At 37.7% G+C, this 10290-nt stretch overlaps 1 long non-coding RNA gene across 1 annotated transcript; it reads left to right on the top strand.

Moving 5' to 3' along the window:
* Positions 1-6130: 6130 nt before the first annotated feature.
* LOC146168120 (uncharacterized) lies at positions 6131-10092 on the top strand. The gene is made up of 2 exons (XR_014500103.1): positions 6131-6227; positions 9299-10092. It is a non-coding gene; the product is annotated as an uncharacterized LOC146168120 (long non-coding RNA).
* The last annotated feature ends 198 nt before the right edge of the window (positions 10093-10290 follow it).

Below are 10290 nucleotides of genomic sequence, written 5' to 3'. Positions count from 1 at the left end.
ATGTCTGTATTGTGAATAAATGAGTAGGGTAAATACTTTCAATTAAAGTAGGATGACAGCTGCAACAATTTACATGTTGACAAAGGCACTGTATCCATAACAAATTCGTATTCCCCAGGCCAAATCCTTCTCAAGCATAAATTAAACAAAATGCAACATTCCATCAAGCTGGCCTGTTAAAACTATTACATATTAGGTTGTATTCTGCGTCATTTGCTTGAGGCGCGTGTTATTGCCGATGATTTAAAAAGGTAATTTATCATGTTAGTAAAAAGTAAAGTTTAGCTTGGGTGCTAACTAGTGTGTAAAGTCGTAAACATTTTAATTTTGTTCTAAATAAAACATTTTAATTTCTCTAATCGTTAATTGTTATAAAGCATATATGTTGGTCGTCCCTTGACTATTTTTTGCTTATTGTGGCTGAAATGGGTTAACTAAATGATTCCCCCACAAATGGAGTCACATTCTTTTCGCCCAAACTAGACACGAGTTCGGAAGTAGCATTTAATCGAATGACGTGTAATTTATCGCATTTATCTGCGTGACTGTGAAACTTCTAATTGTTCGTCTTCGCAAACTAAAATATGACATTTGTTGAAACAAAATTGCAAATAACGTGTGTTATTTGAAATAAAACGACTAAATACCCAACGGCTAAGCACGTCAAACATCTTTCACGTAACGAAAACCAGTGACATATATCGATAGGGAACCACTCAGTAACGTAAAACCTTAAGTTGTATAGCAGCCATTGTTCGGATTCAGCAAATACGTAATCCTGGAACCATACTGCGTACAACGTAAATAAAATCTCGTTGGAAACTGAAAACTGGTTACTATTAAAACCGCCGCTTTAAATTCGAAATTTTGCGAACTCTACCTAAATTTTGCGCGGTAACAGACATCAAGAAGTTTTTAAACATAGAAGTCTTAAGTTGGAAACAAATATTTTTGTTAAGGCAATCAATGTGTTATGACTTCAATTTTATTTGCAATGCTGAAAACTCGCGACATTTCTCGATCCAGAATTACTAACAAACGTTAAACTTTAGCTTGTAACAGCAATTGTTTAGACTTAATAATACCGGCACCAAATTGCGTCATACGTGAAAAAAAACCTTAAAAATCGGTGACCGGTTTGCGACGGCGCTCGCTTACCTTCCTCAAAAAGATATCTCCCAGAACCCGCCGGATAATATCCATTTATTTTTTTTACTCACCACACAAAAAATGAATCTAGCCCCAGCAACCTCCCCCAGAACAAAATTTCTCAACACACACTGGAAAATAATTAATTTATGTTAAAAAAATTTGCTTGGCAGCAGTCTTACCAACCAAAAATGAAAAGTAAAAAGTAAAAAGTAATTTTGAGAAAGAATTGATATATGGCTCTCAAAGAGTCAAAAACTCAAGAGTTTTACATTTTTTAATTTTTTTCTTAAATTTAAAAAATCCTGGACAAATTGGTTAACCGGGCGGGACACCGGGACAAGGCCTTAAAACCGGGACTGTCCCGGCTAAACCGGGACGTATGGCAAGACTATCAATACCCAACACAGTTCAATAGAATAGATCCCGGACGTGCCCCTAATTGTGTAGCAGCTTGCGCTGCCCCATATTGTTACCGGCTTGAAACCCCGGCCATCCAGATGAAGCAGGCTGGCCGGTTGTGACGTCGTCACACCAGCCTCTGTGAACTCATCAAATTGACAGCTTATTGCCTGATAGTGTTTTCGTCGATTGTCCAAGTTTCCTCTTTTTTCGATGCGTCGCCGAATCGAACTGTTATGAATTATAATTAACGCCATCTGGTATTGAGTATAAAAGGGGTTTTGTTTTATGCCAAAACCAGCAGTTCCTACTGTTCAATTGTGGAGTCCAGATCGCGTACGTTGATGGAGGTAGTAATTGTACGTATATCGTAAGTACATGCTTTTAGGTCAGATATCCTAAAGTTGCTTTTCTGTGATGACAAACCTAAAACTGGTACAGCAGAAACTGTAGGTGTTTTCCTTTGCGTAGTTTATGTAGAATCATAGAATACTAATTACATAGAAGGCTTACTGGGTCTCGTCACGCATGAGTAACACTGACACGATAAACACGGGTTTCGGCGGCAATTACCAGGGCTGCCACTATAGTATATTAAAACAAAACTTTTTTAACAAAGCTATAATACAAAACTTTAACAAACAAATTAACTAAATATGACATTAATTTATAAAATTCTGTCTGTTCATTTATATCACAAGAACATTCAACAAATCTGGTAAATCTAAGACTATTTAAAACGTTTTCAATCAAGCAGTTAAAATAAATTTCCCTTAAAGCTTTGTTGCATTCTTTTGATAGTTCCAAATAAATATATTGCAATAGCCACATCAGGTCATCGAAGCTTCTTTAATAAGCCAACTTTTTTTTCCATTAATGTTATTAGTTTTCCATTAGAGCTTTCGGATGAGATTGTTTCAATCAGATGATGATACGTTGGAAATCTTTTTAATGCCTTTTTTAAAGTATAGCCTCCGAGATTCTCAATGCCGTCCTTTTCTTTTTCTGTAATAGTGGATGTTTCTACAAAACTATCAACTGTTATCTTTTTTTTGACAATCGCTTATAATATTTAAAATTATTTTGGTTGGTTCTGCTACTTTTTGTTCAGAGTGAAAAAAATTGGCAGCCTGACAACATATGTGTGGAAATTTTGCAATTATTGGCTCAAGTTGTGGCTTCGCATTGTATAATTGTAACCAGTTCAATACATACTTTAAACCAAATTCTGTTAGTGTTGTATTTGGTACCACTCTATTGACCAATTCATTAGCTGTATTTTCAGAAATTTCATATTTTTTATTAGGCGACTGTTTGAAATTATTAACAGGTAACATGCAAAAATCTTCTTTAAAGTCTTCCAGCAGGAGTACTTGGAGCATTTCCTCGGTATACAAGTCTGTCATTGTAATAATTAAAATATATAGCTTTCCTAGTTCAGCTTTAAATAAAAAATATGACCACAAGTTTCACTGAAGATAGATAAATTTGTATTTTAAGAACTGTGGCAGCCAGAACACAATACAAAGTTTACAAAGAAAAGTAGCACCTCATAACCGCATAATATTGCCGTATATATTTAACCAGGGAGTCAAGCCGAACCAGAACTTGATGAACTGGGTTAGGGCTATTTTTTCCCAAACCTGAACCGTTTTCTGAAAGATTGTATCGGAACTTGAACTTTTGATGTGCTCCGGAACTGAACCGTTTTCCTAATCCATTTAGCCGAACAGTAAAAGTCAGAATTTTTTATATCAATACCAAAAACAATATTTTAAAATTTAAAGTAAAAACAATATATTTAGCCCACAAGTCAAGTATTACAGGAATTGTCTAAAATGAACATGTTTAGAAGTAATAAAGAATGGAAGTGGCTATTTGACCGGATCGTCTTTTTTATGTTTGCATACGTTAGTGATAATATGTCGATTTGCACTACTTGTCCGGGTGAGTAGCTAGTCCAGGGTTTCCCAAACTGTGGTCCGCGACGACTGCTCAGGTGGTCCGTGGCGATATAACAAGAAATTAAAAAGTTACACATATACGTTGTACAGCCTTGGTCGACAACCTACGGCCCGCGGGCCGGATCCGGCCCGCAATGTAATTTATCCGACCTGCAGCCTCTTTGACAAACTAGACACGAGTCCATTTCTCATACTTTTTGACTATTTTAACTAAGTATAAGTGCGAAAAATTTTCGCGCTTTGCGTTAACGATATTTATACATCAGGTTTGTTTACGTTATGATGTAGTCGTTTGAACTAGATTAGCGCTTCTTGCACTGTGGAAGACTGACTGCCAAGTGCCAAAGTGCGTCGCGTACAAACGGAAAACGTATTCAAAAAAATTGGACATACATTTTTAATTTTTATTTTTGAAATATAATAAAAATCTACAAGAAATTTGAAAGAAATGCCGGTATACCCCCCCAAAAAATTGCGCTCGCTTCGCTCGCTACGTGCGCCCGGACTTAAATAGGTTAACAGACCAAGAAATACATTAAACATTAAAAAGGTTATCGCGTTTTTCCAAAGTGGTTTTGTTACACTTTTCAATATGAATAACGACGTGTGGACTCGAATTTTAAACCAAACAAACGCATTTTGTCCCGCTTAAACACTTTACTGCCTCCTTAAAAGTAACTAAACACGTTTTTAAGTGCGAAAACATATCAGAAGCCAGTTGTTCCAACATTTTAATAACATAATTATTCGTTCCGCAGAGACCCTTCTGAGTTTTGGTTTTAGCCCGCGACTAGAAGGTTGCCGACCCCTGTTGTACAGTATGTGTACTCTTCAAAGATAATTAAATTGCCGCAGTTATTCACAACTTATTGATTTCGAAAGCATTTGCTATCCAGTATCGTAAATCTTACTTATTGCGTTTATAAGTAGAGGGAAGAAATTCCATCCGTCCCATTGATGTTGTCAGTTTTGTAAATATATAAAATTTGGTTTTATTTATTTTTTGCTTTGTATTGCGGTCCGCGAAAAAACAGACTTACAAACAGTGGTCCGTGGTCCAAAAAAGTTTGGGAAACCCTGGCCTAGTCCAATAAGAATTAGCACATTTAAACACCGTTTGGCAATACTTTGAAGTAACTTTTACCACATTCACTTTAAGCGTGTGTCAAGTTTTTTCAATAAATGTTTATTTCTTACATTAAGTATGAGATAAGGTGGCTGATTGAGCGGTCATCTCAACTGACCCAAAAAACGAAATTAAAAAAATATCTTAATGCATACTATAACATAAAGCATTTATTAGGTGCCTATAAGGGTATATTCACAAATTATAAGTAATCAATTTAAACCATATGTCCTACAAGCTCTGTTTTTCCTCCAAAATTACAAGTTTCCGTATCTCCGCCAGCCATTATTTCTGAAAGTGACTCTCCCTGGTCAAGCGTGAAATCACGTGACTTCCGCTAGTGTCGCTACTACTGTTTTAATAGCCAATTACAGGTAGAGTATTTATGTCGATTGATTGACAACAAGTTGCAGACTTGTACCAAATTTCTCTTAAAACTTGATACAGTTAAAGAAATTTATTCACATATTAAAGATGCTGGCTTGTCCCCCCCCAGTCAAACAGCAAATCAAGTGGGAACAGATCTTGCAAGTTTTACCAAACCGAATCCCTTGGGACAAACTTTACCAAATTAACTACGACTGTACCGTGGAAAACAAACTTAAAAGTTTTCAGATAAAATTAAACCTTAGGGCCATCGTCACCAATGACGCCCTGTGCTCATTTGGAATTAAAGACTCAGATAAATGTGTTTTCTGCTGCGATGCATTAGAAACTGTAGCGCACGTGTTTTATTTTTGTACCAAAGTAGTAACTTTCTGGGAAGAAGTAACTACCTGGATCTCGGCGAAACTTCTTATTGATTTACGCCCTGACCCTGTTCATATGTTGTTTGGTGTTGTGGCGGATCAATCTGAAACCCTTTTGAATTGTTTGTTGTTGTGTGCGCGTTTCGAGTATTTATGTCGATTCGAGATTGGCGCTCCTAGAGCACGGAGCAAAATGAGCGAAAAAGCTAGTTATGCACAAGCGGCAGGCGAAAGTGCAGTGAGTGCACTGAAAAGGCCTAACTGTTTAAGCTTTAGAGGAGCTATGCAGCTTCAAAGAGAAGACTTATGGAATTTAACGAAAGAGGTTGATTTTCCTCTGAAAAAAATTATAGGAATTGCTGAAATGAAAGGGACGCTATTAGACCTGAAGTGTACGACCAGGGAAAATGTACTTGACCTTCATAGAAGACTACTGAATGTGTCATACATTCGTAATGTTCGTCTTTACGAGTCCGATGTGATTAATGTGGGAATTGGTTGGGTACCAATCCCACTCCCGAATGAAGCTATTGAAAGTTGAATTTTATGTAACCTACCACGGACAAAAGATTACTTGCAAGTATTGTGGCGAAACTGGCCACAAACAAGCTGATTGCGCGAAGCGGAAGGTGATTACCCACAGCTTCACAGTAAAGCAACCCAATCAGCAATTGCGCCAGGCCAGATTACCAGCTCATCAACGCCTCTGCGCTTGGAGGAAACAGTGGCCAACTGCCCCAAGTGCCAGGCCAAAATGAGACCTATGCCCTGCTGTGAGGAAATACAACCGGAGTTCCGAATGGACGGCGATATGTTCGAGTGCATCCAATGCAAAAGGTACGCAATAACTTGTGTGTGTAACACTGTAAATGCCCTTCCAAACATTACCATGTCCAAGGAATGCGTAAATCATCTATGCAAATATAAAATGATACACTGCAGTTGCGGGAAAAAGTCCGCCGAGGTTATTGAACCGAGCCGGCCATATAACTGCAGTTGCGGGTTCCAATATGAATGGGATATCGAACTAGGAGTACAGATGAACAATTAGATGTATTATGGTAACTATTTTGGTGTCTATTTTTTGTTGTTGAATAATGAGCTTCAACATTGCATCGTTTAATGTGGGAGGTATTCAAAATCCGCGCAAACGAAAGCCAATATTTAACTTTCTTAGAGAAAAAAACTTTAATATTGTCCTTTTGCAGGAAACACACTCCTCAGTAAGGGACGAAAAATTATGGGAAATGGAGTGGGGATCTAAAATATTATGGGCACATGGCTCTACTCGCAGTAAAGGAGTGGCCATTCTATTGACAAAAAATACCTCGATGTCGATTAAGGAGGTAGAAATAGACCCCGAAGGGAGGTATCTAGTTGCTTCGTTGACGGTTGAAGGCAAAGAGTTTAAATTGTGCAACGTTTTACCAGTGTATCAACTGCCGTAAACCGTTTCGAGCGGCAACTGAGTGAGTGTTAACGCAATACTCAAAAAACATTTAAAGAACAAAAACTGACTAAAAGTAGTAAAACTACTTTAATGTATAGCAAACGTAATAATAACTACATCGTTTATGACGTAACATTGCATGACAATTAAAGGTGTGGCATGTCAGTGATCGACTATTGCTCATAAATTCTACAACACAAATTATTAGGAGTAAAATATTTATAAATTTTTTGGGGGACATAGCCCCTGTGTCCCCCCCCCTGTCTACGCTTATGAATTGTAGTTGGAACAATAAACAAAATGAAAATAGACCAATAGGCCTCTGACTACCATACAGCGCCAGGTCCATGGAAACCTTAATCCGGTCCTGGTCACCCGTTCGCATCACCTGGACATCTAAAAAACCAAGGCTTTTATCTACTTGCTTCTACTGTACTATGCTCAGCTGCTAACTGTTTAAATGCGTAAGGAACGCCCCAACCCACTGTATTCCGACAATGACGAACGTAACGAAGGCTTTCATCTACTTGCTTCTACTGTACTATACTCTGCTGCTAACTGTTCAAATGCGTAAGGAACGCCCCAACCCACTGTATTCCGACAAATGACGAACGTGTTGACGGCGCGTCGCCAAAATATGGATGGTAAGATAAAAGTCACAAATGACCGCTCGTCGACAGACTACATAAACATACTGGCAACCACCAGCGATATAGATGTGCCCATTGCTGTGCTATCTGTGAAACACACTTCAAAATTGAATTAGTTTTGTTCAAGGCAAGTTCATAAACCAGTAGCAATGTCGTCCGGCGACCAATCGTCGCAGTTTCTGTTAGCGTTGATAAAAACAGCCCGTAGCCGAAGCAGTTACATGGCACAGCCATGGCCCAAAGAAACCTCCTAGATTGGGACTTCGGTCAAAATTAATATTAGTTTGTCCTGCCTGTTGGATTTGCCTATGCCTAATTGGCGAATTGATTTGAGCGAACGTCTTCTAAAATTTCCTTCTACATCCGGTTTGTTTACGGTTTGATGCTGTCTTTTCACTTAGATTAGTGTTTTTTTGCCGTTGCGCCGTGGAAGGATGCCAGGTGCGTCGCTGACAAACGAAAGACGTATCCAAAAAAATTGTATGTATATTTTCTAACATTTTTTATTGTTTAGTTTCGGCAATGTGTTAACAAATTGCAAGAAATTTAATAGAAACGCTCGTATACCAAAAAAAATCGCGCTTCCCTCGCCAAGTGTGCACCCTGACTTAAAAAGCTTAGCAAACACTTAACTAGATTCAATAATAAAGTTATCGCGCTTCCTCAAAGTGTGTTTATTACACTTTTCATTAGTAGTATGGATGACGACGTGTGGACTCGAATTTTAAACCAAACAAAAGCATTTTTTCGCGCTATGCGCCAACACTTTACTGCCACGATTTTAAGTGCAAAAAATATCCGAGGCCCGCCCGATTCACAGTTGTTCTAACACAGTCTTTCTTAACCTGGGGTAAATTAAATTTATAAAAAAAATGCCCGTTTTAGGGGGTGAATTGGCTACCAATCAAAATATCCACAACAGTTTACGGGATAGGAAAATTGTGTCAGCTGTAGGTATTGGTAGCCTACTTCCCTAGTTCAGATTAACTTCTAATTTAAACCTAGCAAACAGCATGTTGATTCTTTATGGCTTGTGTCGGTAACGTCATGCATCGCTAATTGATACTTTTTTAGTTCATTGGCAACATCGTTGTTACGTCATTTGTTGTTTGAGTTCGTCTGCTTTTTCAGCAGTCACGGCATAGATTAAGGTAACGTGTCTGCAAGCAGACAGCATGTTTTAAGTAATTTTTGTGCAGTTCAGCCTAGAAAGTTTAGCGATAGCGGATTTCAAGTGCTTTATTAATTTTCTAGCGATAACTGTAAGGTTTAGTACACCTTTTGAAATTTCAGTGTTGGTTATGCATGTGAACAAAAAATAATAGCATGTGATGGTAAAAATAATTCATTGACTGATTTATATATTCTGTAAAAGTAACCAAAATTTAGTCTAAAAATAGCTTTCCAGTCTTAAAAGACAAAAACTAGACTAAACTGGAATGATTAAACTCTTTGCCGAAAAGCAGGGGCAGTCTTCGTATCGAATATACTTGATCTGATATTCATTATTTTTTAAAGGGTAAAAAATATAAAAAAAAAAGGTTAACAAACCCTGTTCTAACATAACATATTAACACAATTCTTAGTTAAAATTTTGTGCGGCCCGCAGAGACCTTTCTGAGTTTGGTTTTGGCCCGCGACTACAAAAAAGTTGTCGACCCCTGGTGTAGGGCAAACTAGTTTGACGTAACATTTAGGTTCACACAGAAAAGAATTACAGGGAAACAGTAATATGTAGACGTTTCATGAAAATGGCATTTATTAAGTAACAAACCAGCATATGGCTTGTTTTTTTGTTTTTTTAAGAGTGTTCAAGGAAAAGAAAGTGACTTGTGCAAAGCAACTGCCCAACTCATTGGTGGTCATTCTAACAGAGATGAAGTGCTAGGAATTTATAACATGCGACAACACGATATCGAACAGCAAAGTGATGTTCCTGATTTTTGAACTGTTACCTGTAACTATCAGCATCAACGAGATTGCGGGAACCATTTCCGTTAAAATGTTGTAATTTAACATTTTTGGCTTAATAACGAAGCGTTTTTACACAGAATTTATAAGCAATGGAAATTTGATGAGGCGCCCAGCCTGCAAGGTCTTTGCAATGGCCATTCTATCGTAACTAACTCCCGACATGTAGCCTATATTTTTTGCCTGTTACGCGAACGCTTTACTTGGTTTTTGTGCAGCCACACAGCTTTTTAGTAAATGGCCCTAACATCTTGTTAAGTAAAAAATATCTCAATTAATGTTATTATATTGAGCAATGTGCAATTTTATGTGCACTCATTGCGTCACGTCTCCTAAATAAAAAAAAAAGATGACCAGACCCAAACAAACATCCTGGTTCCGCCCTGTATCATGTAAATTGCAGTAATTATTGTGTAAAATACTTTTTTGTTTGGTGCTTTCTAAGTAATTATATCCTATCAATATGGTCATAGTATTTCAAGGCTTGCACAATATATTCGCTAAATGTTCTTTAGTCGTCTGTGTATTTGCTTCCAAATAAAAAACGTGCATGTTAGACAAATCCGCAGTCAAATATATCTCGCTAGGGAAGGCTATTAGCAAACTGCGCAACAACGCGTTTCTGTGGCGTTCAGCCAACTGTTGCGTATTGATACAGCGACTCGATATAAGTATGGGGATTATATCTTATCCGGGCAACGCTGATATTTAGCCTAGGTGGGCCTAAATTTTAGCCCGACCCATTTTCTCACTTTATTTGTCAATATACGGTATAGACTTAAACGGCTTTAAGCGTCTTGGTATAACAGCTCACTTAGCCTACACAAAG

The sequence above is a fragment of the Ascidiella aspersa genome, chromosome 1 (genome assembly GCF_963924565.1).
Source record: "Ascidiella aspersa chromosome 1, kaAscAspe10.2, whole genome shotgun sequence".
Lineage (NCBI taxonomy): Eukaryota > Metazoa > Chordata > Ascidiacea > Phlebobranchia > Ascidiidae > Ascidiella > Ascidiella aspersa.
Note: the sequence above shows the minus strand (reverse complement) of the source record. Positions and strands in the feature narration are given on the sequence as shown.